Raw genomic sequence first — 26,248 nt, 5'->3', positions numbered from 1 at the left:
ACCATTGTGAACTGCTACAAGCGGGCAAGCTTTGTTAAGGATGTGGAGAGGGACAAAACAGATGCAGCTGTTGCAAACGTGTCAGATGAACAGGCTATTGACATCCCAGCTGGTGTTACCGAAGAGGAGTTTCATCACTACGTAGCTGTTGATTAAGATCTACAAACAGCTGACGACAGCACTGATGTCGAGATATGTGCCTACACGCAGGCAACGACTGATGATGAAATAAGCAGCGAGGCACATGCTGACGAAATTCAACAACCTCCTGTCACTTTTGCAAGAGCGCTGGAGAGTCTCAACACCGTGCGGGCCTATCTGGAGGCCACTGGATGTCAGTGCTATGACAGTTATTACCATCTGGCAGACGTAGTCTATGGAACTCACAGACCCAAGAGTGTAAGGAGGACTATGACTAATTACATCAAGTAAGCCTAACGTCAGTTAACGGAGACTGTATACTATATATATGCTTATAGATGTCAAGCTTCTTTGGATCACAACGATTAAGTGCATGCTCTGGTTAACTGCATGTATTTCTTTGGTCCCAGACCCTTGCACTTAAGCGGATTGCACTGTATATCATATATACTACTACTACTATTTAGCATTTCTATAGCGCTACAAGGCGTACGCAGCGCTGCACAAACATAGAAGAAAGACAGTCCCTGCTCAAAGAGCTTACAATCTAATAGACAAAAAATAGACTTGCACCTCCGTCTGGCTGCCTGGGTTCGTAACACAGTTTCCATTGGTCCGCCCTGGGGATGATGTCACAGGGCGGACCAATGGGAAGTGAGAGGGAAGGGAATCCAGCAGCAGCCACCAGAGGTGAGTAAACAACACCCCCCCCCCCCCCCCCGAGTTCCATGACCACCTCCCTCCCTCCTTCCACTACCGGCTGTCTGAGTTCCACGGGCCCACTCCAGCCTGACGGCCCCACCCCCGGATTATGCATGATTTTATAGAATCCAGAGGTTAGTGCCTCCTATTTAGGAGGCAATAAATGGGCCCACAGTAACTGCAGAAGTGACAGTGCATATGCACTAACTACAAAATTCCTTCTATGCCTTGCCTAGTTACTGCCCCTAAACATGAAGGTTGGCACAGAATAACTGTCAAAGTAGAACAAATCCATTCTATGCACTAAACTACATATTAAGTATCTAACACACTTTGAGGCTCGTTTTCAAATCACATAGACATAGTGTTCTTTGAAAATAAGCACCTAAAATATTTAGTAAAAGGGCACCTTTTTTACTGCAGAATCTTACTCCAGGGCTGAACTAGGATTATTCTACACCTGAAGTACAGCACTTCACCTCAGATGACCCTGTTAACTAAGGTTCCTGGTGACCCAAGCGGGCTTCCAACTTCCACCACCTTTGCTCAGAAGTCGGGAACAAGGCCCAGTCACTCCTCTAGGGGTCAGCCTGCCCAATATGGGCCGTGCTTCCTGACACAACCACTAGGGAAAGGGGAAGGGAAATGGGACTTGATATACTGCCTTTCTGAGGTTTTTGCAACTACGTTCAAAGCGGTTTACATATATTCAGGTACTTATTTTGTACCAGGGGCAATGGAGGGTTAAGTGACTTGCCCAGAGTTACAAGGAGCTGCAGTGGGAATAAAACTCAGTTCCCCAGGATCAAAGTCCACTGCACTAACCACTAGGCTACTAGTGAGATGCTACCATTTTTTTTTAAAGATGGTGACAGAAGATGCAACTGCTGGACCAAGTGTTGGTCATTCCCAAACCTGTTCTGCGGGGAACACCAGCCAGTCAGGTTATCAAGATATCCACAATGAGTGTTCATGAGTTATTTTCATACCAAGGAGGCAGTATATGCAAATTGTTTTCAGGATATCCACATTAAATGTGCATGAGTTACTTGCACACACACTGCCTCCTTGGTATGCAAAATCACTCTTAGATATCCCCCACCCCTGCAAAATCTGATTTGGGGACCAGAGCAAGGGCCTCCTATGCTGGGTGCCTGAAATCAGACTTCTTCCCTGAGGCATTCTCATGTTGGTAAATGACCCAATCCCCATCCTATATAATAATTCTCAACGAGAAACAGAAAGGGGCCTGTAACTGGAAGGGAGGGAAGGAGGAAGGGAGGGACGACGATCCTGGAACTGCGAGGGAGGGAGGGACGAGAGAAAGTGCGAGCAAGACGGAGGGACCGAGCGAGGCCGGTACTGGGACAGCGGGAGCGCACACAGGACAAGTGCCCAGATGGCGGAGGCCGCGGTGGACATCCAACCGGATTTAGAGCCGCAGAGTCGGCCCCGCTGTTGTACTTGGCCTTTGCAGTGGCTGGAGGCGGAGGGGCGCGGGATGGATGGGCAGGAGCCGGCGGTGGAGGAGGCGGGATGATCCCGGACGGAGGCGGAAGACAGAGCCCAAGCCCATGCACACAAGCCACTGCCACCCTACACAAGCTGGCCCTAGTCACGGGGGGCACAGAGAAGTCCTGGCACTGCTGCATCGCAGAGAAAAAAAAAAAGAGCACAACACACATGTCCACGGAGACTGAGACAACGGACGAATAGTGCAGCCGACAGCAACTCCAGAAGCCCAACCTGGAGTATTGTGTTCAGTACTGGTCTCCGTATCTCAAAAAAGATATAGTAGAATTGGAAAAGGTACAGCGAAGGGCGACGAAAATGATAGTGGGGATGGGACGACTTTCCTACGAAGAGAGGCTGAGAAGGCTAGGGCTTTTCAGCTTGGAGAAGAGACGGCTGAGGGGAGATATGATAGAAGTGTATAAAATAATGAGTGGAATGGATCGGGTGGATGTGAAGCGACTGTTCACGCTATCCAAAAATACTAGGACTAGAGGGCATGAGTTGAAGCTACAGTGTGGTAAATTTAAAACGAATCGGAGAAAATTTTTCTTCACCCAACGTGTAATTAGACTCTGGAATTCGTTGCCGGAGAACGTGGTACGGGCGGTTAGCTTGACGGAGTTTAAAAAGGGGTTAGATAGATTCCTAAAGGACAAGTCCATAGACCGCTATTAAATGGACTTGGAAAAATTCCGCATTTTTAGGTATAACTTGTCTGGAATGTTTTTACGTTTGGGGAGCGTGCCAGGTGCCCTTGACCTGGATTGGCCACTGTCGGTGACAGGATGCTGGGCTAGATGGACCTTTGGTCTTTCCCAGTATGGCACTACTTATGTACTTATGTACTTATAACATGCGGTGAATGGCCGAGGTACCTGAGCCCAGCTACCCTGAAACTCGGAGGGAGGGACGGGGACCATGAACCTCGGAGGAAGGGAGGGATGGGGGACGACCCTGGAACGGGGAGAGGGAGGGGGGGGGGCCCTGGCACATACTCTTATTCTCACAAACAGTCTCTCTCTCTCTCAGACGCACTCGCACCCAGTCTCACTGTCTGTCACACACACACACTTGCACATTCACTCTCTCTCGCACACTCACTCACACACATTCTCAAACATACACACTCCGAGGAAAACCTTGCTAGCGCCCGTTTCATTTGTGTCAGAAACGGGCCTTTTTTACTAGTTCATTTAATATTGCAGTAATTTTGTATGCCAAGCGTGGTGTTGCAAGCTAATTGTCAACAGACTTTCTTGGTGCTGGGCCTTTGGCGTGGAACCCGTTGTCTTTGCAGATAACGACAGGCCACAACCTACTGCCATCTTTCAAGAAGTTGAGGTGTCTTTAGCAGCAGGCTTTCATATCACTTTGACACTTGCTCCAGTTTAAGCAGGACTTAATCTTGTGACTCTTAACTTACTGTTTTGTTTTTTTTGTGTGTGTGATTTGTTCCCTGCCTTGGATAAAGGCAGGTTATAAAAAGTTCTAATTAGTTTCCTGGTTCACCATTCTAGCACATGGCTAAGCAACCGCCTAGACAACATAATTAATAAGAGTTGCATCTAATTATGACTCTTTACAGGAACATATTGTCGTATTGGGATTGGCAGTTCTTATTACAGTCTCAGGAGAAACTTCAGGGCTTTGTTTTTTTTTTTACTGTTGTGGGCTTAAGGTTCGCCTAGGACACTTAATAGATATGGCTCAGTGCTGTAGTCCTGCCCCACTCTGGGCCCCCCCCCCCCCCCTCCCCATATACTTCAGGTGTTTGTCTAAGCATCTGCTATTCATGATAAGCACCTTTCAAATGTAAGGCTGTTAAAGGAAACTTCTCAAAAGTTAGAATAATCAGTTTGATGAAAAGGACTCCATAGAGACACTGGCTTTCTCAACAGTTCAAAGGCCTGGTAAAGTCTCATCACTTCTATCCCCCTCCACTCTTTCACTGAGCTGTACTGACTAGAGAATAACCTGGGGACAAGTTTGTTCCCATCCCTGCGAGCTGTTTGATCCATCCACAGAAGCTTTAAACAGTTAGGATTTTATATTTAAATCATTTTATTTATTAAAGTATAAAAAGAAACAATATTCTGTACAACTGTCATTTTGTAAATCACAATCAATTCAGAACAAGGATTAAAAAAAAACCCCTCCTGTCTCCCCTCCCCTCTTCACAAGACTGTATTCTTATTGTCCAGAGGAAAGGAAGGTTTTGTGTAATGTTGATGGATGTTGCTGCTGTTATGTTTGAAGAGATTTTTGGAAGACCCTCCTGAAACTCGGGGCACTCAGCATTTGCCTCTGCCCTGAATTGCTATCACAGCCTCTTCTCTCTTCCCCCCCCCCCCCCCCCCCCCCACTACACTAAAAGTGGCTAGCTGGTTAATATTAGCCCCCGTCCCTCACACAGTCTGTCCTATTCCCAGTTACGTCCTCTTTGTGCGGCGGCAGTGGCAGGTCACTGTTCCCATCCAGACATGTCAGGCACCCTCTGCTGCCACTGCAGCCACGACCAGAGCCAGCGGAGGATGGAGCAGCCCTGAGAGCGGCAGAGCCCTGGAGCATAGTGGCCCAACCATAATTTCCCACTCATGGCAGGCTCAATGCGGCTTACATGGGGCAATGGCGGGTTAAGTGACTTGGCCAGAGTCACAAGGAGCTGCCTGTGCCTGAAGTGGGATTTGAACTCAGTTCCTCAGTTCCCCAGGACCAAAGTCCACCACCCTAACCACTAGGCCACTCCTCTAAACCCGGGTCTTCTGCTGTAACTAACTTCCTCTTTCCTGAAACAGGAATTTTCAGGAGTCAGCAGAGGAGGGAAGGCCCAGAAGCAGGCCTATGGGGATCTCCTTGTGTCACAATGGGTAGGAAGGAAGGGAAGAACAAAGGAGGGAGGGAGGAGGCACCGGACCCTCAGTAATGCAGTTTATCTCTTACCGCAGGAGCAAGGCTTTTACTACTCCCGCACCCGCGGTAAACCTTGGCAAACAAAAACATTTTACTGCAGGTCCCCATCCCCATGTCATTCTCTAACCTAGAGGGGTTTGTACTACAAAAACCCTGTGTTTCTAGATGAAGAATGGATAAGTCTCAGCTTGTCAAATAACTTTGACTCACTGGACTAACTTAATGTTTCATCTGCAACTTGGGTGGTTGACCTTTACTTCACCAATTCATGGCGAACTTCATAACATTATTACTATCTGAAAAACAAATTTTTTTCAGAGGACTGTGCTAAGAACCAGGCTTATGTTGAGCCCTGTGCAGACAGCAGGAACGGTGCTATGGATATAGCAATAGGGAAGGGATAATTAAGAGGAACATGAAGTGAGCAAAAGAAGATAGTTGTGTCTTTAAACTTGTATATATATTTTTTGTTACATTTGTACCCTGCGCTTTCCCACTCATGGCAGGCTCAATGCGGCTTACATGGGGCAATGGAGGGTTAAGTGACTTGCCCAGAGTCACAAGGAGCTGCCTGTGCCTGAAGTGGGAATCGAACTCAGTTCCTCAGTTCCCCAGGACCAAAGTCCACCGCCCTAACCACTAGGCCACTCAGCAAAAATTAGGCAACACTGGGTATTTCATTGGTGCTCGTAGCACTCTGCCTGAGGGGTTGGGGAACATGGTTGTAGTGATTGGATCACATTGCTTCCTGTATACTGGAGGGGCTCAGGGACTTCCAGGAGATGGGGCTTTTCTTATCACTTCCCCCTCCCCGCTTGATCCTGGTTCCATGCCTAGGATCCAGCCAAAGAAAGGTACCTTTCCTATGTCATAGGACTGAGGTCTTTGTATACTGAATTTTTACCTTCACTGTGCGCACCCCCCCCCCCCCCCCCCTCAAGGCATGTAGTTAATTATACTTTCTGGTGCAAAGTCCCTCTTCTGTTCCAAGTCAAAGTACACTGGTGCCACTGCCTGATTAGACTGAGGGGAGTATATCTGCAGGGCTCTTGTGGGGGGGGGGGGGGGGGGAGAGAAGGAAGGGAGAGAGGGCAGTGACAGCCTTGGCTCTGTTTGAGCCAATTTGGGCTTTTTTTTTTCAATCCGTCGTGTAGTAGAAGGAGCTCAGACCATCTCCCGTGGCTTCAATCTCCCACTGAAATGGGGGAATCTTAATTTTAAAATAAGAAATCTATGACCTTGTTGTATGCTTACTAACATGGTAGACAAAGGCCTTTCTGTTTGGTTTTCTCTAAACATTTCTTGGAATGTCAATGCATTAGGCCCAAGTCAACTACTTATTTGCCACATTGCTCTGTGAGGGGGTTGATGGCAGAGGTCCATGCTGGTCTGCAGTACATCTTGTTGCTATGGGGAGGATAGAAATCCATACCTACACCTCAGCTCTTTGCAGGTTGTGCAGGGGGTTGTAGTGCCAGATTATCTTGCAGCACAGGAAATGCACACACATGTAGCTATGCATGTCGGCACCTGCTGAACCGTGCAAAAAGCATTCGGCACTTCCTGTACATGACTTAACATCAGATCCATTGTGTTTTCTCGGTGCACACCCTGAGTCCTCTGATAAGTGCTGTCTGCAAACCCTAAAAGTAAATAAGAAATGCAATCTGATGTGGAAATGTCTACTCCCATGCCAAGTGTAAGGTGTGAGTGAAGGCCAGGCTGGTCACATCCGTCTACTAACGAGCTTTATGTGGCATTTGGGGATGACGGTAGGCATTCTGTGGCCCAGGGCAGAAATTTTGGTGGTGGGGCCCTAAAGCCTGCCAGCAGGCTCTGGGCAGGCTTTATTTTACTCTGAGCAGAGACAGCTCGCTGACGCTGCATTACCTATTTCTCAACAAGGGTCTTTTTCAAGACCAGATTGCCTCATCCGCTTTTATTAAACCATCATTCATCTGTTGATGTTTTCACATATACCATCTGAATACACCTGCAGCAGGCTAACCGCCGAAACAGTGCTGTGTTGAGTCTTCACCAATAAATGTTTTACCATACTTAGAAGTCTCCTCATTTGTACCTGGTCAGCCTGGTCTGTTTCCCACTTCCTTAAGCATCCTACCAGTGCATGGAAAAGTAGGCTGAGAACCATTAAATCAGAACCCAATGATGCTCCGTGTCATCCTGGGCAAGTTGCTTAATCCTCCATTGCCTTGGGTGTAAATGGAGATTGTAAGCTCTTCGGGTTGGGGAGAAACTATTGTTCAATGTTCTGCTTTCAGGCACTACTTGCGACTGGAAAGTGTTGGCTAAATCTAAACAAAAAACAATATCCTAGAAATCGAGGGATAAATAAACGCACTAGAATCTTGGGGAGGGGGGCGGAGTTAAGGGAAGTTCGATAGAATCTGACTTCTGCCCTGTGATATCTGTCTGATATTTGTTGCATTTGTATCCCACATTTTCCCACATATTTGTAGGCTCAATGTGGCTTACATAGTACCGGGAGGCGTTTGCCGGCTCCAGTGAGAACAAATACAAAGTGATATTGTGGTAAGATAAAGTTCTTGTGGCGCAGTCACATATGGGGAAATGTGCAGCGGAGAAGTTGGATTAATTCTGCAAAAGCTCAGTTTTTATTTATCTAGGTCCTTCATTGATACCACAGGTTAATTGCTGCTCTTATGATTGAGATTTATGATTGCTCCAAACACTTGTGTTTACAGTCAGACCTTATTGGTCAGGCAAGCAGCACCTGGATTTTGCCGCCACTCCACAGATTGCCCCTAGCTGCATTATTTGTACAGCTGTCAGAGGAGATCAGCTCTGTCTGACAGCCAGATGCACTAACTTCAGGGAAAGAGCCCTTCTCTTACCAATCCCATGAAGGAAACCACTACTACTACTACTATTTAGCATTTCTATAGCGCGAAACCCCATGCAAATGAGCTGTTAGCTCATTTGCAAGCAATTTCCTTCCTAAGGAGGGGAAGCCAGTCGGCCAGCCGAGCATGCGCAGAGCAGCCAATCGTTACGCAAAAAAAAAAAAGACGTCCCTGACAAGCACTTGGACGTTTTTTTCTTCAGATTTTGTGATGGGCATCCTTTTTGGACGTGTTTTTCTTACGTGCCCGAAATGACCACCGCCGGAGAGAATCGGGACATGCGAGGACACCCAAATCAAAACTGTTTGGACGTCCCTTTCGATTATGCCCCTCCAGGTCTCTCTCAGCCAATCACAGCGCGTTGACAGCTAAACGCGCTGTGATTGGCTGAGAGAGACCTGGAGGGGCATAATCGAAAGGGACGTCCAAATCGTTTTGAATTGGGTGTCCTCGCACGTCCCGATCCCCATTTCTCTCTGGCAGTGGTCATTTCGGGCACGTAAGAAAAACACGTCCAAAAAGGACGCCCATCACAAAATCTGAAGAAAAAAACGTCCAAGTGCTCGTCAGGGACGTGTTTTTTTGTGGTTTTTTTTGAGTGAAGGACGTCCAAGTGTTAGCACTTGAAAGGACGTCCCTGACAAGCACTTGGACGTGTTTTTTTTCTTTCGATTTTTGCGATGGGCGTCCTCCTCTGCATGGGTCCCGCTCACAGCAGCCCCAACGAGAGGTGCAGACCTCCCATTAGGTTTTCCACAGTGCATGGGGTCGGAAATGATAGTGCATCGCATTCACATTATAATAGTAATTAGCTCATTTGCATTCTGTTTTCGTTAGCTGCTACCGTGACAGGAAAATGGCTTGGAGAACCCTTTTGTGCATGTCCCGGTTTACTACTTGAGTGCTAAACTAGCTAGAACCAGTTTAAAAACCATGTTGCTGGCTCCTTAAGTTTAGTGCAGCTGGCCCAGATGGGATCATACCAGCCTGCTTTGTGCTCCTTCATAGCAGTCTCACAAGCTGTAACAGACTAGAGTAATATAAGGCTTTGTACCACCCTCTCTCTCATTCTGCCGGCTGTTTATAAACTTTCTTCCATAAATGGCACAGTATCCACTCAATTCCCAGATGTTCCCTCGGCAGCCGACCGTGGTCCTTCACCAGGATTTTCCTCTGTGAACACCGAAGAGAAATAATTGTTTAGCACGTAGCATGTGGTTCTCGCTCCAGTCACGTGCCTCTGTAAGGTCTTTAGTGACTTAATTATTACCTTCAGCGACCTTCACTTGACCTAGACTCAAACACTAACCCTGTTGGTCCACTTGCTTTCTCTCTAGCCTTGTGGGTGTTCTTGTGGTGCCCTTTGCTTCCTGCAAAGCAAATCCTCCAGGAAGCAGCAGTGGGAGAAGGTGTGATTCTGGATCAGGGCCAAGGGAGGAAAGTGGAAATGCTGGCTTGTGGTGGTGGTGGTGGTGAGGGGGGGATAAGAAAGCGGATATATTTTCTTGCTCACACGGTGGGGAGGGGGACGTAGTGGAATGCTAGACATGGGCCTGACAATTGGGTGATGGAAGGAATATGCTGGCCACAGGGCCAGTGCTCAGAATTCCTACGGTAAAGCCAACGGCATAGAACAGTACAGAAAAGGAAATGGTATTCAAATTATATGTGCGCTGTGAAAGCAAAAATAGGGGTGGGGGTGGGGAACATGCTTGGTTCTTGTGTGGGTACATCAGGCAAACATGAAAGTAAAGCACACATTAGCACCTGTTTTCTGCATCTTTAAATATAAGCTCTTCAATTTTACTTGGAAGGCTTTTATTTAAGCGCAGGAAATGGGCGCCAATGTGTGCTTTTGGTTTGCTCTGACTCGTACATACTCGCTATCTGTGCTTACATGGGCGGCTTTCTGCTTCCAGAGAAAATCGAGAGAAAGCCCCTTTTCAAAACAATGAACACCTGCTCTGAGCTGGTGTTAGGTTTTCAGCAGTAAAGGGGGGGGGGGGGGGGGGGGAAGTGGGCGCTCTGTTTTTGTGCGCTCTTCCTAACCATTGGAAGGGAATAGGAAATGACCTCACTAACATCAGTTTGACTGCAGTTGCATGCTATCGTCTCCTGTGCTACAGCCCTCTGAGCATTCTGCCTCTAGCACCGGAGTTTGTTTTGAGTATTGGCCCATGAGAGAGACAGAGGAGATGGGAGGGAATAGGGACACAAATGGGGGATGCTGGACCCTGTGGGAAATAGCAAGACAGAGGGGAGATGATTGTTGAGGTGGGGGTGGGGGGTGCTAATGAGACAGAAGTAAGATGCTGAAGAGGGGTAGATGCAACTTTCAGGCTCAGCACCCAGACGACGTCATCTGTCCCACGCAGATATAAAGTTGTCAGCTGCTTGATTCTAGGCATCCATTAATGAATGGAAATGGAAACTATTCTCTACGCTGCCTTCTTCCCACTGATTCTTTTCTTTTTTTCAAGGCCTTTTTCTTGACTCTCTGTTTTCTAGTGAAAACCTTCTTCTTCTAACTTGGCCCTGCTAAACATTTGGCTGTTTTCCATGCTTCTTCCCCCCCCTCCCCCAATGTTTTGCAAACCTTCTGCCCTTCTCTGAACTAATTACATACTCTTTAAGGTCCTCAGAAGGTATAGTCTCCAGAATTGAATGCCATAGTGGCTCATACAAGGATTGGGGGGGGGGGGGGGGGAGATTATCGTCTCCTCCTCCTCCTCTGCAGTTTTTGTAGGTTAACTGAAATCCACTACATGTTAGGTGACCACCATAAGCTAATTGAAGAGAACAGGCCTTGTACACATGGCTGACTTCTTTTCCCTTCAACTCCCATCCCTTAAAATTCTCTCCCTATAGTCACAGCTACACAAGGCTGGTGATGACCTGGGTATGGTCCGAAGCTATCCATTTTTTTTAGGGCTGGTCAATTCAGCAGATGGGGTCGTTACACACTCCTCTTTAGCAGATTCCAACATCCATGGCCCCTGTCCTGTCTTTGTCAACTAACGCTTCTTCTGGGGTCTGAGCATCAGCATTGGGCACTTTAACCTGCTATTTGGTTCGTCCTGCACCACTCATTCTGCTTGCCAAAAAGCCATTCTTAAAACCACCAGGCATTGTGTATTCTATTTCACTGCGCCTTTCCATTGGAATTCTCACTCGCACGATATTAGGGCAGAATCCTCATTCGCTGTAGGTTGAGTTCTCTTCTGTATTGTGTTTAAACTGACCCCTGTCCTCCCTCTTATTCTCTGCCCCTTCCCCTGAAACCCTCCTTGCTGTTTTAACCTCATTTGGATGAATGAATGTGACACTTTCTTATTAATATATTGTAGTTCCTTTCTTCGCTTCCTCTTATTGAAAGTTATGCCTAGATCTATCCGTTAGTTAAGGCTTGCCTAGGTAAATTGGCCCACTGGGTGCTTGTATTCTATGCCAGGCATTTTACTCATTTAATAACATTTGAGAACAGGTTTAGATTGTTTTGGCCCCAAGACCGCTAATAATTTGCTTTACCAGATAAAACTGCATGCTATCATTCTGTGTAGAGTTGGTTCTGCCTTAGAGGCTTTTCAGTTGTAAAACACAGATGGTACTTTTCCCATTGGCTGCTCCTCCAAGCACATATACCAAATGTCTGACCCCACGGGTCCTCTCATACTGGGAAAAGGGGTAACCTACATTTTGAGGTAGGGGATCCTTTTGAAGTTGAGACGTGCTGCCCTGCCAGCATTCTGAAGGTTACCATGTTCTTGCTTTTATCACTGTGGTTGTCGCTGCTAAAATACTGGGCAGGGTGTGAATTGTCTGCCCACTAAGTATTAGTGTCTCATGCAGCACCATACTGGGTGACCTTCCTGCCTGAGAAAAGGGTACTGTTGAGCCTAGCTTCTCAGTTTAGAACCTAGTTCATGTAACAAGCTCGGGCATCATGCAGGCTACCCTAACAATGTATTGACAAGCTCTGTTGGGGCTTGGCCAATGTCTGGAGTCCATTAAATCTCCTTTGGAGGGAGGTGCATCTTGGAAAATCTAGTGAGGATAAGGCCCAACTCCTATATGGTGAAAGGAGTCGTTTTAGTTCCCCCCCACACACACACCTTAGGCCAGACATAGTAACATAGTAGATGACGGCAGAAAAAGACCTGCACGGTCCATCTAGTCTGCGCAACAATTTAAACTCGTATGTTCTACTTTATGTGTATACCTGACCTTGATTTGCTTCTGCCATTTTCAGGGCACAGACTGTATAAGTCTGCCCAGAACAAGGCCCACCTCCCAACCACCAGCCCCGCCTCCCCCCAACGGCTCTGCCACCCAGTCTCCGCTAAGCTTCTGAGGATCCCTTCCTTCTGAACAGTTGACACCCGGGGCGGATCGCAAAATACAAATTCAGGCCTACTTTTTAACCATGATGGAGAGAGCCACAAAACATTAACCTTTCCAATGGAATGGATGTTAAGCCTGCCTGGAAAGGAGTTCTTCCCCACCCCCTTGGGCCAGACAAGTACAAATTCAGGCCTACATTTTACCATGATGGCGAGAGCCACAAGCCATTAACCTCTCCAATGCAATGGATGTTAAGCCTGCCTGAAGATTTAAAGGATATTAATTGACAATCTTCTTTTAAGACACTTTTTGTGTGTGTTAATCTTAGCTGTATGGCATAAAAACTTATGCCCTGATGATCAATCCCCTGTGCTGTTCAGAAACAGTGTCTTAAAAATAGCGCTGGAAGAGTTTGGAGAATTAATTCCCTAATGATCAATGCTAATAACATGCAAATTTGTTTCATTAGCATTGATCATCCGACATTAGTGCAGGAGGATTGTGCCCGAGCACATGCTTGGGCACAATCCTTCCGCACTTGTTTGACGGGTCCAGGCTGTCAAAAGCTCGATCTGTTAAACCGGACTGGAGATTGATGGGACCTCTGGACCCACCTCCCTCCAAAACTGAGGCCCTTATGGCCTAAAGTGCTCCCTCCCCCGCCCCCGACACGAGGGCACGGGAGGCTGGAAGTCTGGTGGATCTCCAGCCCCCCAAATGCAAAAATAAATGCCTGGTGGCCCAAGTGAGCTGCCACACCAACCCACTCTGATGTTGTAGCGGACCCCTCCCAGGATGCACTGGGCAGGGTTGGATGCCACCATTTTGAAGGCGGCTCTGGAACGAGAAGACAGGAGAGAGTATCCTCCAACACAGGGGTAGGGGTCTGCTACACCACCAGGGTGGGGGGTTGGTTTGGCAATCCATTGGGCCACCAGGAATCTTTTTGCATTTGGAGGGGGGGGGGGGAGTTCCTCCAGCACCCCATGTCACTCTTCAGGGGGGATGTGGGGGCTTGGGGGGTACTTTAGGCTAACAGGACCTCACTTTTGGGGGGGGTCTGACATGGTGGCAGCCCGGGCTGCCTGACTGATGGGGGTGGGAACAGAGCCTTAAGGCGCTATTCTGCCCCTACGATCAGAGTGCTGTTCTCTGATCATAGGAGCGGAATACATGCAGAGCTCATCTAAATGTAATTTAAATGACCTCTGTGCTATTGCTTAGCTTGGATGCTGTCAGCCCGATCATGGGGGCTTGGGTAAATGCGGGTGCTAGTGGCCAGTAACGCCTGCATTTACCTTTGATCATTGGGCTGTTAATGTGCAGGGCTGCAGACTTCTAATGTGGTGGCCTTCTCACCTCCAACCCCCCCCCCCCCCCAACTTGTTGGAATTGTGAACAACAGCAGGGATTTCTGAGCTGGCCCCAAGCATTAAAGGCCTAGCTCTCAGAAGCACAGCCCTCTTTTCTCCTCAAGCTTTCCATGCATCCCAGGATATTGAGGAAGCTCGGAGAGATTTTGGCAGGTCCTCACAAGAGATTTCCTTGGGACTGTATTGTATTGTAGAAAAGCATTACTGTCATAACTTGAGGAGTTCCATGGGACTGGAAAAGAGTGAGATCAAGGCAATATGGTTTTACCAAAAGAAATTGCCAAGCAAATGATTTCTCTGACTTCTGGATTGAGCCTACATGGTATAGGCTGGAATTCAGTAAAGCCTTTTGATGTGGTTCCTCATAGAAGGCTCATTATAATAGTAGTAATTTTTTAAAAATGGTCTGAAGTTGGGACCCAAAGTGGTGGCTAGAAACTGGTTACAGATAAGAGGGTGGTGATAAATGGGATTCACTTGAAGGAAAGCAAATAGTGAAGTGCCTCAAGGATTGGTATTGGGGCCAAATCTAGTGACATTGCCAAAGGGTTAGAAGGAAAAGCTTGCCCTTCTGTGTTGCAGAAAGACTTGCAACAGAGTGTATAACATGAGAAGTGATCTAGTGACAGACCATTCTTCTAATGTGAAGTGCAGTGATGCACTTTGAGTAGAAACCCAAAAGAGTTGTATGTGCTAAGGGGTGAGAGACCGATGCCCATGATATAGGAGAGAGACCTTGGGGTGATAATGGTTTCCACCTTGAGATCAGTCACTGTGACAAGGCTGTAGTCACAGCCAGAAGGATGCTAGGCAGCATGTAGAGACACACAACCAGCTGAAGCAAGGAAGTGTTAATGCTGCTGTACAAGTCATTGGTGAGGCCCTTCTTTGGATTGTGTTCAATTTCAGAGGCCAGCCTTACTAAGGCCAAAGACTTGAAGCACTTGAGAGACAGGTGACAAAAATCAGTATAGATTTTGTGCTAAAAGATGTATGAGAAGAAACTGGAAAACAAGTATAGGTATACCCTAGAGCAGTGATGGCGAACCTTTCAGAGATCGAGTGCCCAAACAGCAACCCAAAATTTAATTATCGCAAAGTGCCAACAGGGCAATTTAACCTGAATACTCATTATGGGCAGGGTCACCACATATGACTCCACCCCTATGATAGCCACACCCCTTACACCAGCCATGGCGCATATAAACAGACATCATTGAAAATATACTAGTATAGGAGAAAAAAATATGATTTTTTTTTCATTATAAATCATTTCTGTAAGCTGTTACAGCTCCACCAGTATACCCAGTGCAAAATAAGACAGCAGATGTAAATTCTCAAATTGGACATATTCCGAACACTAAAATGAAAATAAAATGATTTTTTCTACCTTTGTCTGGTGATTTTGTTTTTCTATCCATATTGGTCCTAGTCTCTGATTCTGCTGCTCTCTATCTGTTCTCTTAACTCCGTTTCCAGGGCTTCCTTTCCATTTATTTCTTTACTTTCCTCCTTTCTTCTTCATTTCTTGCCCTTCATCCGTGTCCAGCAACCCTCCAGCCACCCTCCTCTCCCCCCTGCCCTCCCAACACCAGGCTTCCCAAACACCCAGCATCAGGCCTCCCTCTCACCAAACACCCAGCATCAGGCCTCGCACCCTCCCACCCAACATCCAGCATCAGGGACCCCCTCCTCCGAAATTTAAAAGGCATACCTGGTCAGGGTTAAGGCAGCGTCAGCAGCGAAAAGTGTGTTGTTTGCTCGCAAGAATTTGGCCTTCCCTTCTGTCTCTCAAGCTCTGGTCCCGCCTTTGCGGAAACAGGAAATGAGGGCAGGACCAGAGCTTGAGAGACAGATGGGAAACCCGAAGACGCGCCAAGCAAACACACTTTTCGCTGCCTTAACCCCAAGTAGGTATGCCTTTTAAATTTCGGAGGAGGAGGGGGGGCCCTGGTGCTCGGAGGGAGGGCGGACGGCCTGGTGGGAGGGAGGGCAGACGTGCCAGCAGAGAGGCCATCACTGCCCTAGAGGAAAGGAGGAATAATTGTTTCCAGAGATGGGGAAGTGGTAGAATTAGAGGACAATGAATGGAAGTTGTACGATGTTAGAATAAGGAGTCATATTGAGGAATACTCTTCCTCAGAGGTGGTGGCAGTGACCAACAGTGATGGAATTTGGGGGGGGGGGGGGGGGGGGAGAAAAGTGGGATAAAGAGGATGAAATCAAACAACTTAAAAATCACCTCGTAGCTGTTGGTATATTATGATGGACAGGAGTGGTGCTTGGCCAGCTGCTCTAGAAGTTGGGCAGTAAGGCCAGTTCTGGGCAGACTTCTGTGGTTTGTCCCATAGGGAGGGTAAACTGCAGGCTGCCCTGGTTATGATGCCAGTGTTATGGTGTGTAGTCTGCAGAGTAGCATATACAGCTTTGGGTTCCTTTTTGGGTAGATAAGATATGCATGGTTCATTCATAGAACTTTTGAAAGAATTCACTCAAGAAGGTGTACAACAAGGTCTGCCTTCATTTCTATCCTCCCAGGGTGGAAACTTCAATTGGCCCCTCACTATATGATAAGCTGTATTGTAGAAAAGCATTACTATCATAGCAACATTTGAATGTTCTAATTGTGTGCTTATTAGATAGTCCATCACTGTTATGCTTACATCATATGTCTCTGTTAAATGTGTATATTTTGATCCTGTTTTATGGTAGTCTTATTAGGTTTCAATTTGCTGGTTTTCAAGTTTTCCTCTTTCATTGTATTTGTTTATACTTGTACATTTTACTATTATGCTGTCCACAAAATAGCCATACTGGGTCATACCAATGGCCCATCTAGCCCAGTATCTTGCTTTCTGAACAGTGGTCAAACCAGGTTTACAAGTACCTGGTAGAAACCCAAATCTTGGCAACACTCCATACTATAAATCCCAGGGCAAGCAGTTGCCTCCCATGTCTGCCTCAATAGCAGACTACGGACTTTTCCTCCATGAATTTGTCTAAACCTTTTTTAAACCTAGATATGCTGACCACTGTTACCACATCCTCCGGGAAACAGTTCCAGAACTTAAACTGTATTCGTTGAGTGAAAAAACATTTCTTCCTATTTGTTTTAAAAGTATTTCCATGTAACTTTGAGCGTTCCCTTTGAAATGAGTAAAAAAATGATTTACATGTTCTACACCATTCAGGATTTTGTAGACCTCAATCAGTCTCTTTTCCAAGCTGAAGAGCCCTAACCTCTTTAGCCTTTCCTCATACGAGAGGAGTTCCAACCCCTTTATCATTTTGGTCACCCTTCTTTCAACCTTTTCTAATTCTGCTATATCTTAAGTACATAAGCTTTGCCATGCTGGGACAGACCAAGGGTCCATTGAACCCCGCACCCTGTCACCGACAGCGGCCAAAAGAGCAAGCAATTTGTCCCGCCCATCCTAGAAATACTGTATTATTCCCTTGTCCATTCAATAACATTCTATGGCTTTTTCCTCCAGGAAGCTGTCCAACCCTTTTTTGAAGACTGCTAAGTTAACCGCCTTAACCACCTTTTCCGGCAGTGAATTCCAGAGTTTAACTATGTGTTGAGTGAAGAAAAATTTCCTCCAATTCGTTTTAAATTTACCACACTGCAGCTTCATCGCATGCCCCCTTATCCTAGTATTTTTGGAAAGCATAAACAGACGCTCCACATCGACCCGTTCCATTCCACTCATCTTATAAACGTTTATCATATCTCCCCTCAGCCGCCTTTTCTCCAAGCTGAAGAGCCCCAGCCTCTTCAGCCTATCCTAATAGGGAAGTCATCCCATCCCCTGTATCATCTTTGTCGCCCTTCTCTGCACCTTTTCCAATTCCACTATATCTTTTTTGAGGTGCGGCGACCAGAATTGAACACAATACTCGAGGTGCAGTCGCACCATGGAGCGATACAATGGCAGAATAATATCCTTATTTTTGTTTTCAATCCATTTCCTAATGATACCCAACATTCTATTTGCCTTCCTAGCCGCAGCAGCACAATGAGCAGACGTTTTCAACGTATCATCAACGATGACACCTAGATCCCTTTCTCGGTCCATGACTCCGAACGCTGAACCTTGCATGACGTAGTTATAGTTTGGGTTCTTCTTTCCCACATGCAACACTTTGCATTTGTTCACATTAAACGTCATCTGCCATTTAGACGCCCAGTCTCCCAGTCTCGTAAGGTCCTCTTGTGGTTTTTCACAATCTTCCTGCGATTTGACTACTTTGAATAACTTTGTGTCATCGGCAAATTTGATTACCTCTTGAGATATGGCGACCAGAACTGAATGCATTACTCAAGGTACAGACGCACCATGGAGTGATACAAAGGCATTATAGTATTTTTGGTCTTATTCACCATCCCTTTCCTAATAATTCCTAGCATCCTATCTGCTTTTTTGGCTGCCATTTAGATGCCCAGTCTTCCAATTTTCTAAGGTCTTCCTGCAATATTTCACAGTCCGCACGTGTTTTAACAACCTCGAATAGTTTTGTATCATCTGCAAAATTGATCACCTCACTCATCTCGATTTCCATATCACTTATAAATATGTTAATTAGTACCAGTCCCAGTGCACATCCCTGCAGCACTCCACTGTTCACCCTCCTCCATTGAGAGACATGATCATTTTTAACCCTATCCGCTGTTTTCTGTCCAATAACCAATTCTTAATCCACACCAGAACCTTGCCTCCTATCCCATAACTCTTTCTCAGGAGTCTCTTATGAGGAACATTATCAAAAGCTTTCTGAAAATCTAGGTACACTACATCAACCGGCTCACCTTTATCCACATGTTTATTCACACCTTCAAAGAAATTAAGCAAACTGATAAGGCAAGACTTCCCTCAGCTGAACCCATGCTGACTCTGTCCCATTAAATCAGGGTTTTCTACATGTTCTGTAATTTTATTCTTTATAATAGTTTTTTGCCCGGCACAGACATCATTCTTACTGTCTATTTCAGGTTAAACTGAGGTTTAAGGTTAAACTGTACCTACTGTAGTCCACCCTGGGTGAATCTCTTCATAAAGGCAGTTAATAAGTCCCAATAAATTGACAGAGGTTTCCAGTATGCCACGAATACTGAACCACAGGGTGGACCGACCATTGGAAACTAGGGGAGAATGGGCCCCCAGACGTTGCCCTATCTAATCATTTTTGATAGGTGGTTAGGGAACTAGGGGCCCAGATCACTGTCAGTCTAGCCAAGAAAGTTGGCTACCCTGGCCTACCAGTATAGCAAGTGGGATCTAATGAGCACATGGTAGATGCCGATTGCTTGGCATCGGATGCAGTTACAACAACCACACAGGAAGCCACAAAGTAGTCTAGCAAGAAACAGTAGCTGAGTATGCAACAGGAGAATGGCTGAACTGGCTCACCCAGTAAGTGTGTTCAGCAGGGTGTGTGTGTGTGGGGGGGGGGGACAAATGAGGGAGGAAAAACACCATTCATATAGAGCAGCTATGTTTGGCAGCTGCCCTTGTCTCCTGATGAAGTACAGCAGCTAGTCTGTGCTGTGTATGGTAATATTCCTGGATTTATGTACAACTTGACTCTAGCAGAATTAATTCACAATGCCTAATGCTTCAGGAATATGTCTGCAGCCTCCTGGGGTGGGTATCTAGCAGTCAACATGTGGCACTTTTTTTTAAATAACTCCCAGAAGGGAGACAAAACAAGAGCAATCTCTCTAATTGGGTAATAGGAGTCCTGGCAGAGCTGCAATTAAGAACTGAGCCCCAGGGAAAGGATGGGCCTTGTCTGAAAGGAGGCTTAAAGTGCACAGGGCTGGGATTTAACCTTTAACTTTCCCTGTGGTTTGGTTTCATGTTGGTCTTTTCTGCTGTCTAAGCTACCTCCTTGATAAGTCAGTAGCCTTCTTTCAGGCAGAGTCACTGGTAATAAACCAGTTCTCCCTCTGCAAGGCTGTCATGACATTAATGTCAACACTTCTAGTGTTGTCTAAATTGGACCCAACAGCCATATTGAGCAGGCCAACGAGTTTGCTCCTTAAGCAAAGCATAGACATAGCCTTCACTGAACTAGAGATAAGGTCATAAGCCAAGTGATTTTAAGCAGGCAGAAAGGGCTCCTGTCCATTTAAATTGCTTTCAGCTGCCAGTTCGTTTGTGTCTTTTGCTCTGATAACATTAATAACCTATAAACTACACGTCTGAGTAGGCTGTAAAAGGGAGAAGTGCCATCTGAAGCAGGTGTACATTCTTAACTTTGTTTTCTACAGGCCCTCAAGGTGTAAATCCCTCAGACCACACGTGTTCTCTTGCCACCAGTTAAGCAATTTGGACCATAGAGCTGTACTGAATAGCATGTTTTACTATTTGGCTGAATACAAATAATGAAAAATATTAATTGACTGAACATGAATAATGCGCATTTTTTTAAATTTTTACATTTGTACCCCGCACTTTCCCACTCATGGCAGGCTCTATGCGGCAGGCAATGGAGGGTTAAGTGACTTGCCCAGAGTCACAAGGAGCTGCCTGTGCCGGGAATCGAACTCAGTTCCCCAGGACCAAAGTCCACCACCCTAACCACTAGGCCACTCCTCCACTGTTGCTACTATTTGAGATTCCACTAGCAACATTCCATGTAGAAGTCGGCCCTTGCAGATCACCAATGTGGCCGCGCAGGCTTCTGCTTCTGTGAGTCTGACGTCCTGCACGTACGTGCAGGACGTCAGACTCACAGAAACAGAAGCCTGCGCAGCCTTCTACATGGAATGTTGCTAGTGGAATAGCAACATTCCATGTAGAATCTCCAACAGTATCTATTTTATTTTTGTTACATTTGTACCCTGTGCTTTCCCACTCAAGGCAGGCTCAATGCGTCTTACATGGGGCAATGGAGGGTTAAGTGACTTGCCCAGAGTCACAAGGAGCTGCCTGTGCCGGGAATTGAACTCAGTTCCTCAGTTCCCCAGGACCAAAGTCCACCACCCTAACCACTAGGCCACTGCTGCTCCCCCCCCCCCCCCCCCACCCAATGTGAAATCAGAGATCAAGTGTGTGTCACAGTAGAGTCACAGATATTGTATTTGATTTTACATTGCTATTCAGGGCTGAAATGTTCAGTACAGCCCTACCATAAATACTGCCTTTTAAAGCAAGTTGATTGCATTGTGCAGTACAAACAAGCTTTTATATTTTACACAGTGGCAAAAGTAACATGTCCTTGCAAAAGATCGGGTAAATCATTACCCAAGGCAGTCTCGCCTGTTCTTTGGTGCTATCGCTAACGTCAGAAACTTGATACGTGGGGATTTAATGTTCAGGGTTTGCAAGTCTAAGGAGCAGTATAGCAGTTAGTGCAGTGGCCTGCAATTTTTAGGATTAGGACTACAGGCTTAAAGGGGAAGTTAGGCTGTTGCTGGAGGATGTGGTCAAGGCAAGTTTACCTGAGCTTAAAAAGGGTTGCACGAGCTTTTGAAGGGTAGGTATTGGTAGACTTTTCTAGGGGTGAATAACACAGAATGGCATCTGTCTACAATTAGTCAGTAGGTCTAGTCTGACCGCACTGCATGTCATGAACTGCATTCTATTCTCTAGGTCCTGCATTGCTTTCAAATGTGGTAGCAGGGCTCGGTGGCCAGCATTAATCCATCAACGGGGGTACTTCTGAAAGGTTGGTGATAAATTAGGTGCTAGGATATTGCACGCTAAATATGAATTCTATATCGGCCGTTACGTGCATAACTGCGGTTCATAGAGCACTAGCTTAAGTGGGCATTTTAGGAATGGCCACTTATGACATGTCAATGGCCAGTATAAATGACCACAACTCAGTTGCAGGTGTGCATGTATATCTGGTGGCATTCTAGATTCTTGGTGCATAACAGCTGGGTACACCCCCTTGCATGCTATAGATTTGATTTTTATATGCAGTTGCATAACTGCAAATTAGTACCAATTAACACTTTTCAGCAATATAGTATTGACTAGCAGCTAATTTTGCAATTTATGTACCTAACTGTTGGTATCTAATTTTGTGCGTACATGTTCTAGATGTTCAAGCAAGTGTTGTGGTGGGAACGCAAAGACCCAGTACCTAGTTGGGTCCCTTTTTTTTTTTTTTAATTTTGAAAATTTTTATTAAACACAACTTAAAGAATACAGTAGAAGGCAATGCAGCCTTCAGACTTCTGAAATACACCAAACAGTTGAGTTACATCTCAATCTACAACCATAAGTTTTAATGATTTTCTCCCAGCCCTCCCCCCTCCCACTCCTACCCCCCCCCCCCTACTCATTACATACCAATGCATGGCTAGATCCCCTGTACGGGCAATGCATTAGACCATAGTCTCTCCAAATGTGTCCACTCTTTAGCATCAGGTTTGTATCTGCCCATTCTCCTATCAGTCAGTTGCTCCAGGCCCACAATGCTCCTGATTCTAATCTTCCAGGTTGCAATAGTGGGGCCAATTCTCTGTTTCCAGTGTGCCGCAATTTCCAACTTTGCGGCTGCTAACCCCAGTCTTTTAAGCCGCCTTTGCCATTTCTGGCCCCGTTTAGTTGGGTCCCTTTTTTGGAAAGGGAGTAGAGAGGTGATCCAAGAAGTACATGTCTGCTTGTCCTCCTCCAGGTCTGCAGTTTATCAGCTGGTTGAGCCATTTTAGGTTCAGTAAATACAGAACACTGTAGCTGAAAGCAGATCAGGGAGAAGCCGAGGTGCCAATACCAGGACAAAAAGGTGAAACAGGCTGGAGCGGGGATGAAGATAAAGTAAAAACTCCTTTTCCATTACGTAGCTTCCCACTATTCCAGAACCTGTTGGATATTTGTCCATCATCCAGCAGGTGGAGATCCAAAACACTTAGGAGCTGCACTGGATGCCAAGACATGTCTCAGCTCAAGGCTCAGTTTTCAGTTCTCTATCTCCTAGCATGGACACACTTTCAGCCTGTGGTTCTGAGTAATTTGCTCCTGGTCTAGTTGGTCAACTGGTCCCCAGTTGAGCTTTGCAGGTGGCTTGAGTCTGCAGAGTCGTATCTAAGGTCTTCAGGTCCCAGTCTGTGGTGCCCCATGAATGTTCTTCTTTCCTCCCTTCATCTCTCCCTGTTTGTTTCCCGCACAACAATCTCTTTAAAAAAACAAAAAAACTTACCGGAGAGCGGACCAAATATCAGTGCTGATTCTTTCTCACCTGGGGTAAGATTTGTAGAGACCGAGCTTAGGTGGTGGTGGGGGAGCAGCCAGAATGGTAAATTCAACTAAAGTTTGACTTGGTACCATTTGGAGGGCTGCAAGTTCTACTTGGTGCAGGTGATGGATCCTGAGTCACTGCTTCTGACTGTATTGTTCTCCATTTGTGCCAGTGGGATGAATGGTGACCCCCCCACCCCCACTCCGGTGGAGACAGTTAAGCAGTTTTCTCTCTCTGGGACACACTGGCTGACATTGGGAGATTGAAGTGCATGCAAGCCAGGAATCCCGCAGGATGTGGGAGAAACAGTCAGCAGCAGCATGACTTCAGATTTGGCGCTGCATCCAACTAGTTAGGGACTTTCGGCTCTCCGGCAGGGCCAGTGCATAATTTGATGCAGGAGTGTGGGAACAGGTGCCATTTTTTGTCAGATCTGACTGGCGGTGAGGGGCAGCCTCTGTCTGATCATGCATGGAGCGCAGCCTCCATTTATTTTGCTCTTCCAGGCCTATCCAAGGCCAGGCAAGAGTTGCTGCAAGGTGCTTCAGTTTCTCGCCCTCCTGCCTCCTCCAGCTCCTAAGAGATCTTGTTTTAGCCTAATCACTCCTGCAGGTCTCTGCTTCTCCCTCCTTATCTGATGTGGCCTCGTCTATTCAGATGAGAGAGCTATCATTGAAGGAGCTGTTGAGGAGCGAGAGCACCCTTCTGAAGAAGGGGGATGACCCGAAAGTACCTAGGCTCTTTCATAAAGAGCTCAGTACTCCTTTATTTCTGAGGCATTGGCAGTGCTTTTCATTGAGGAGCCTTCTGCTTCAGCATAAGGAGTTCCATCTTTGTCGATTTCATCAGTGGTCTTGGAGGGCCTTCTGAGGCCTTCCTGGTGCATCCAGACATTCAAGACTGTATTACAGCAGAATGGGTATCACCAGATGCAGGCCTGAGAGTTGGAAGAGCCATGCCTTGCCTCTACCCATTCTTTCTGGAGGAGAAAAAAGCTTCTCAGGGTGGATTCCTGTCTTATGGCGGTGACTAAGAACGCCTTGCCATTGAAGGGTTATTGCCTTAAATGACTTACAGGATAGGAAGCTAGGGGGCTTGCTGAAACAAGCATTTGAAGTGGCCTCTTTGGGACCTTAAAGTGACAATGTGTGCAGCTCATTTGTGGCTAGAGCGTGCCTGAAGCGGCATCGTCAGTCTGCAACACAAGATGGGCATCCATGCCTAGCTGGAAGCAGTGTTGGCCTAATTGGCGGATGCTAATTCTGACATGTTACAGCCCCACAATACATCTTTGGCTGTCACGGCAACTTTGGTTGTGGCATTGGGAAGCAGATGCAACATCTGTCATGTCTAATTAAACTGCTCTTTGGGGTAAGTGTCTATTTGGAGAATATTTCAGTAACTTTATGAAAGAGGGGGGGAGGGGGAACAAGCCACAGCAGTTGCCGGAAGATAAGCAGAAAGCCTCTGGTCATCTGTCTTCAGAGGGCTCTTGATCTTGCTTTTGAGACAGCAGAGAGTATCAGCCTGGTCATCAGAAATATGGGAAGTCCTCCTTTCAGCTAGAGTGCCCAATGACTCCGAGCTTTGCAATGATGCGCGGCTGGCCCACTTTTTCCTTCAAAGGGGAGGATGTCTCCAGAGTTTAAGGAAGTGTGGGCCAAAAGTACATCAAACCAGTGGATTCTGGATATTCTTACAGAAGGTTATAAAATCAGAGTTCTCCCACCCAGTTTCTTTCTTTCTTTATTTCTTGAAATCTCCTTGTCAAAAGGGGGAACCAAAGTGGTCTACTAGACTTGTTGCTGGTGCTCTGAGCCATTGTTCCAGTTCTCCAGGCTGAACAGGGACATGGCAGATATTCCGTCTACTTCATTGTCCTAAAGAAGGAAGGTGTCTATTGTCCCTGGCCTTGGATCTCAAAAGGTTTAAACCGCTGCCTCCCGAGTGTTCACTTTTTTCATGGAAATACTAAAAGCAGTCACTAGCCTCGGTTCAAGTGTGAGAGACCACAATCGGTCTCAAGGAGCCATACTTGCGTATAGCCATATGTACATAAGTATTGCCATACTGGGACAGACCAAAGGTCCATCAAGCCCAGCATCCTGTTTCCAACAGTGGCCAATCCAGGTCACAAATACCTGGCAAGATCCCAAAAAAAGTACATAGCATTTTATGCTGCTTATCCCAGAAATATTTTCCTCAAGTCCAATTTAATAATGGTCTATGGACTTTTCCTTTAGGAAGCCGTCCAAACCTTTTTTTAAAACTCTGCTAAGCTAATCGCCTTTACCACATTTTCTGGCAACGAATTCCAGAGTTGAATTACACGTTGAGTGAAGAAAATTTTTTTATCTCCGATTCGTTTTAAATTTACTACTTCATCGCACGTCCCCATGTCCTCTATTTTTGGAAAGCGTAAACAGACGCTTCATATCCACCCGTTCCACTGCACTCATTATTTTACAGACCTGTCTTTTTTTCCAAGCTGAAGAGCACAAGCTGCTTCAGCCTTTCCTCATAGGGAAGTCGTCCCATCCCCTTTATCATTTTTGTCGCCCTTCTCTGCACCTTTCTAATTCCACTATATCCTACTGCATTGGAGGTTTTGTGGTACTGGGCCATCATTTCCAGTTCAAGGCTTGACCTATTGGTCTCGCCACAGCACCAAGAGTTTTGGGGAATTCAGAGTTCACCCATCTCAATTTGTGCCTAGTCCTTTTTGAACTGTAATATGGTTTCTGGGTCTTCTCTGCACTCCTGTCCTCTACCAAATGGAATTCTTAGCCCTTTTCTACAATTAAGATCAGTCCTCCCCTGGTGGTATTTTTCCCATGATCCAACTCTATATCTACGCCTATATCATAATTCCATCACTGTGTGTTTGGGTTTATTTTTTTAACCTTTTTGCATTTCAGCAATGCTGCTCCTTTGACACTTGCTGTGGGGAAAATTAGTTCAGCTGTCTAAGGGTAGATGAAGTCACTTATGTTGAGCTCAGAGCTGTAGCTTGGCCTGGTTAGGTCAAGTATTCTTGCCTAACCTGTTAATGAGAAGTTTGTTTGGTTACATTTGTACCCCGCGCTGTCCCACACATGGCAGGCTCAATGCGGCTTACATGGGGCAATGGAGGGTTAAGTGACTTGCCCAGAGTCACAAGGAGCTGCCTGTGCCTGAAGTGGGAAT

The 26,248-nt window shown here is 46.3% G+C and overlaps 1 protein-coding gene across 2 annotated transcripts in view; it reads left to right on the top strand.

Moving 5' to 3' along the window:
* Positions 1–26,248, top strand: part of TAGLN2 (transgelin 2) — a 61,719-nt gene that overhangs the window by 9,811 nt on the left and 25,660 nt on the right. The window contains exon 1 of one of the 2 annotated variants that reach the window (XM_030187192.1): positions 21,466–21,541. The exons of the other annotated variant lie outside the window; for it this stretch is intronic. The gene's annotated coding sequence lies outside the window, so the exon portion shown is untranslated. Of the gene's footprint in view, positions 1–21,465; positions 21,542–26,248 lie in introns of those variants that run through there. 2 annotated transcript variants of the gene reach the window in all.

The sequence above is a fragment of the Microcaecilia unicolor genome, chromosome 14, assembly GCF_901765095.1.
Source record: "Microcaecilia unicolor chromosome 14, aMicUni1.1, whole genome shotgun sequence".
NCBI lineage: Eukaryota > Metazoa > Chordata > Amphibia > Gymnophiona > Siphonopidae > Microcaecilia > Microcaecilia unicolor.
The sequence above is the reverse complement of the archived record's forward strand: the minus strand, read 5'-3'. Positions and strand labels throughout refer to the sequence as shown.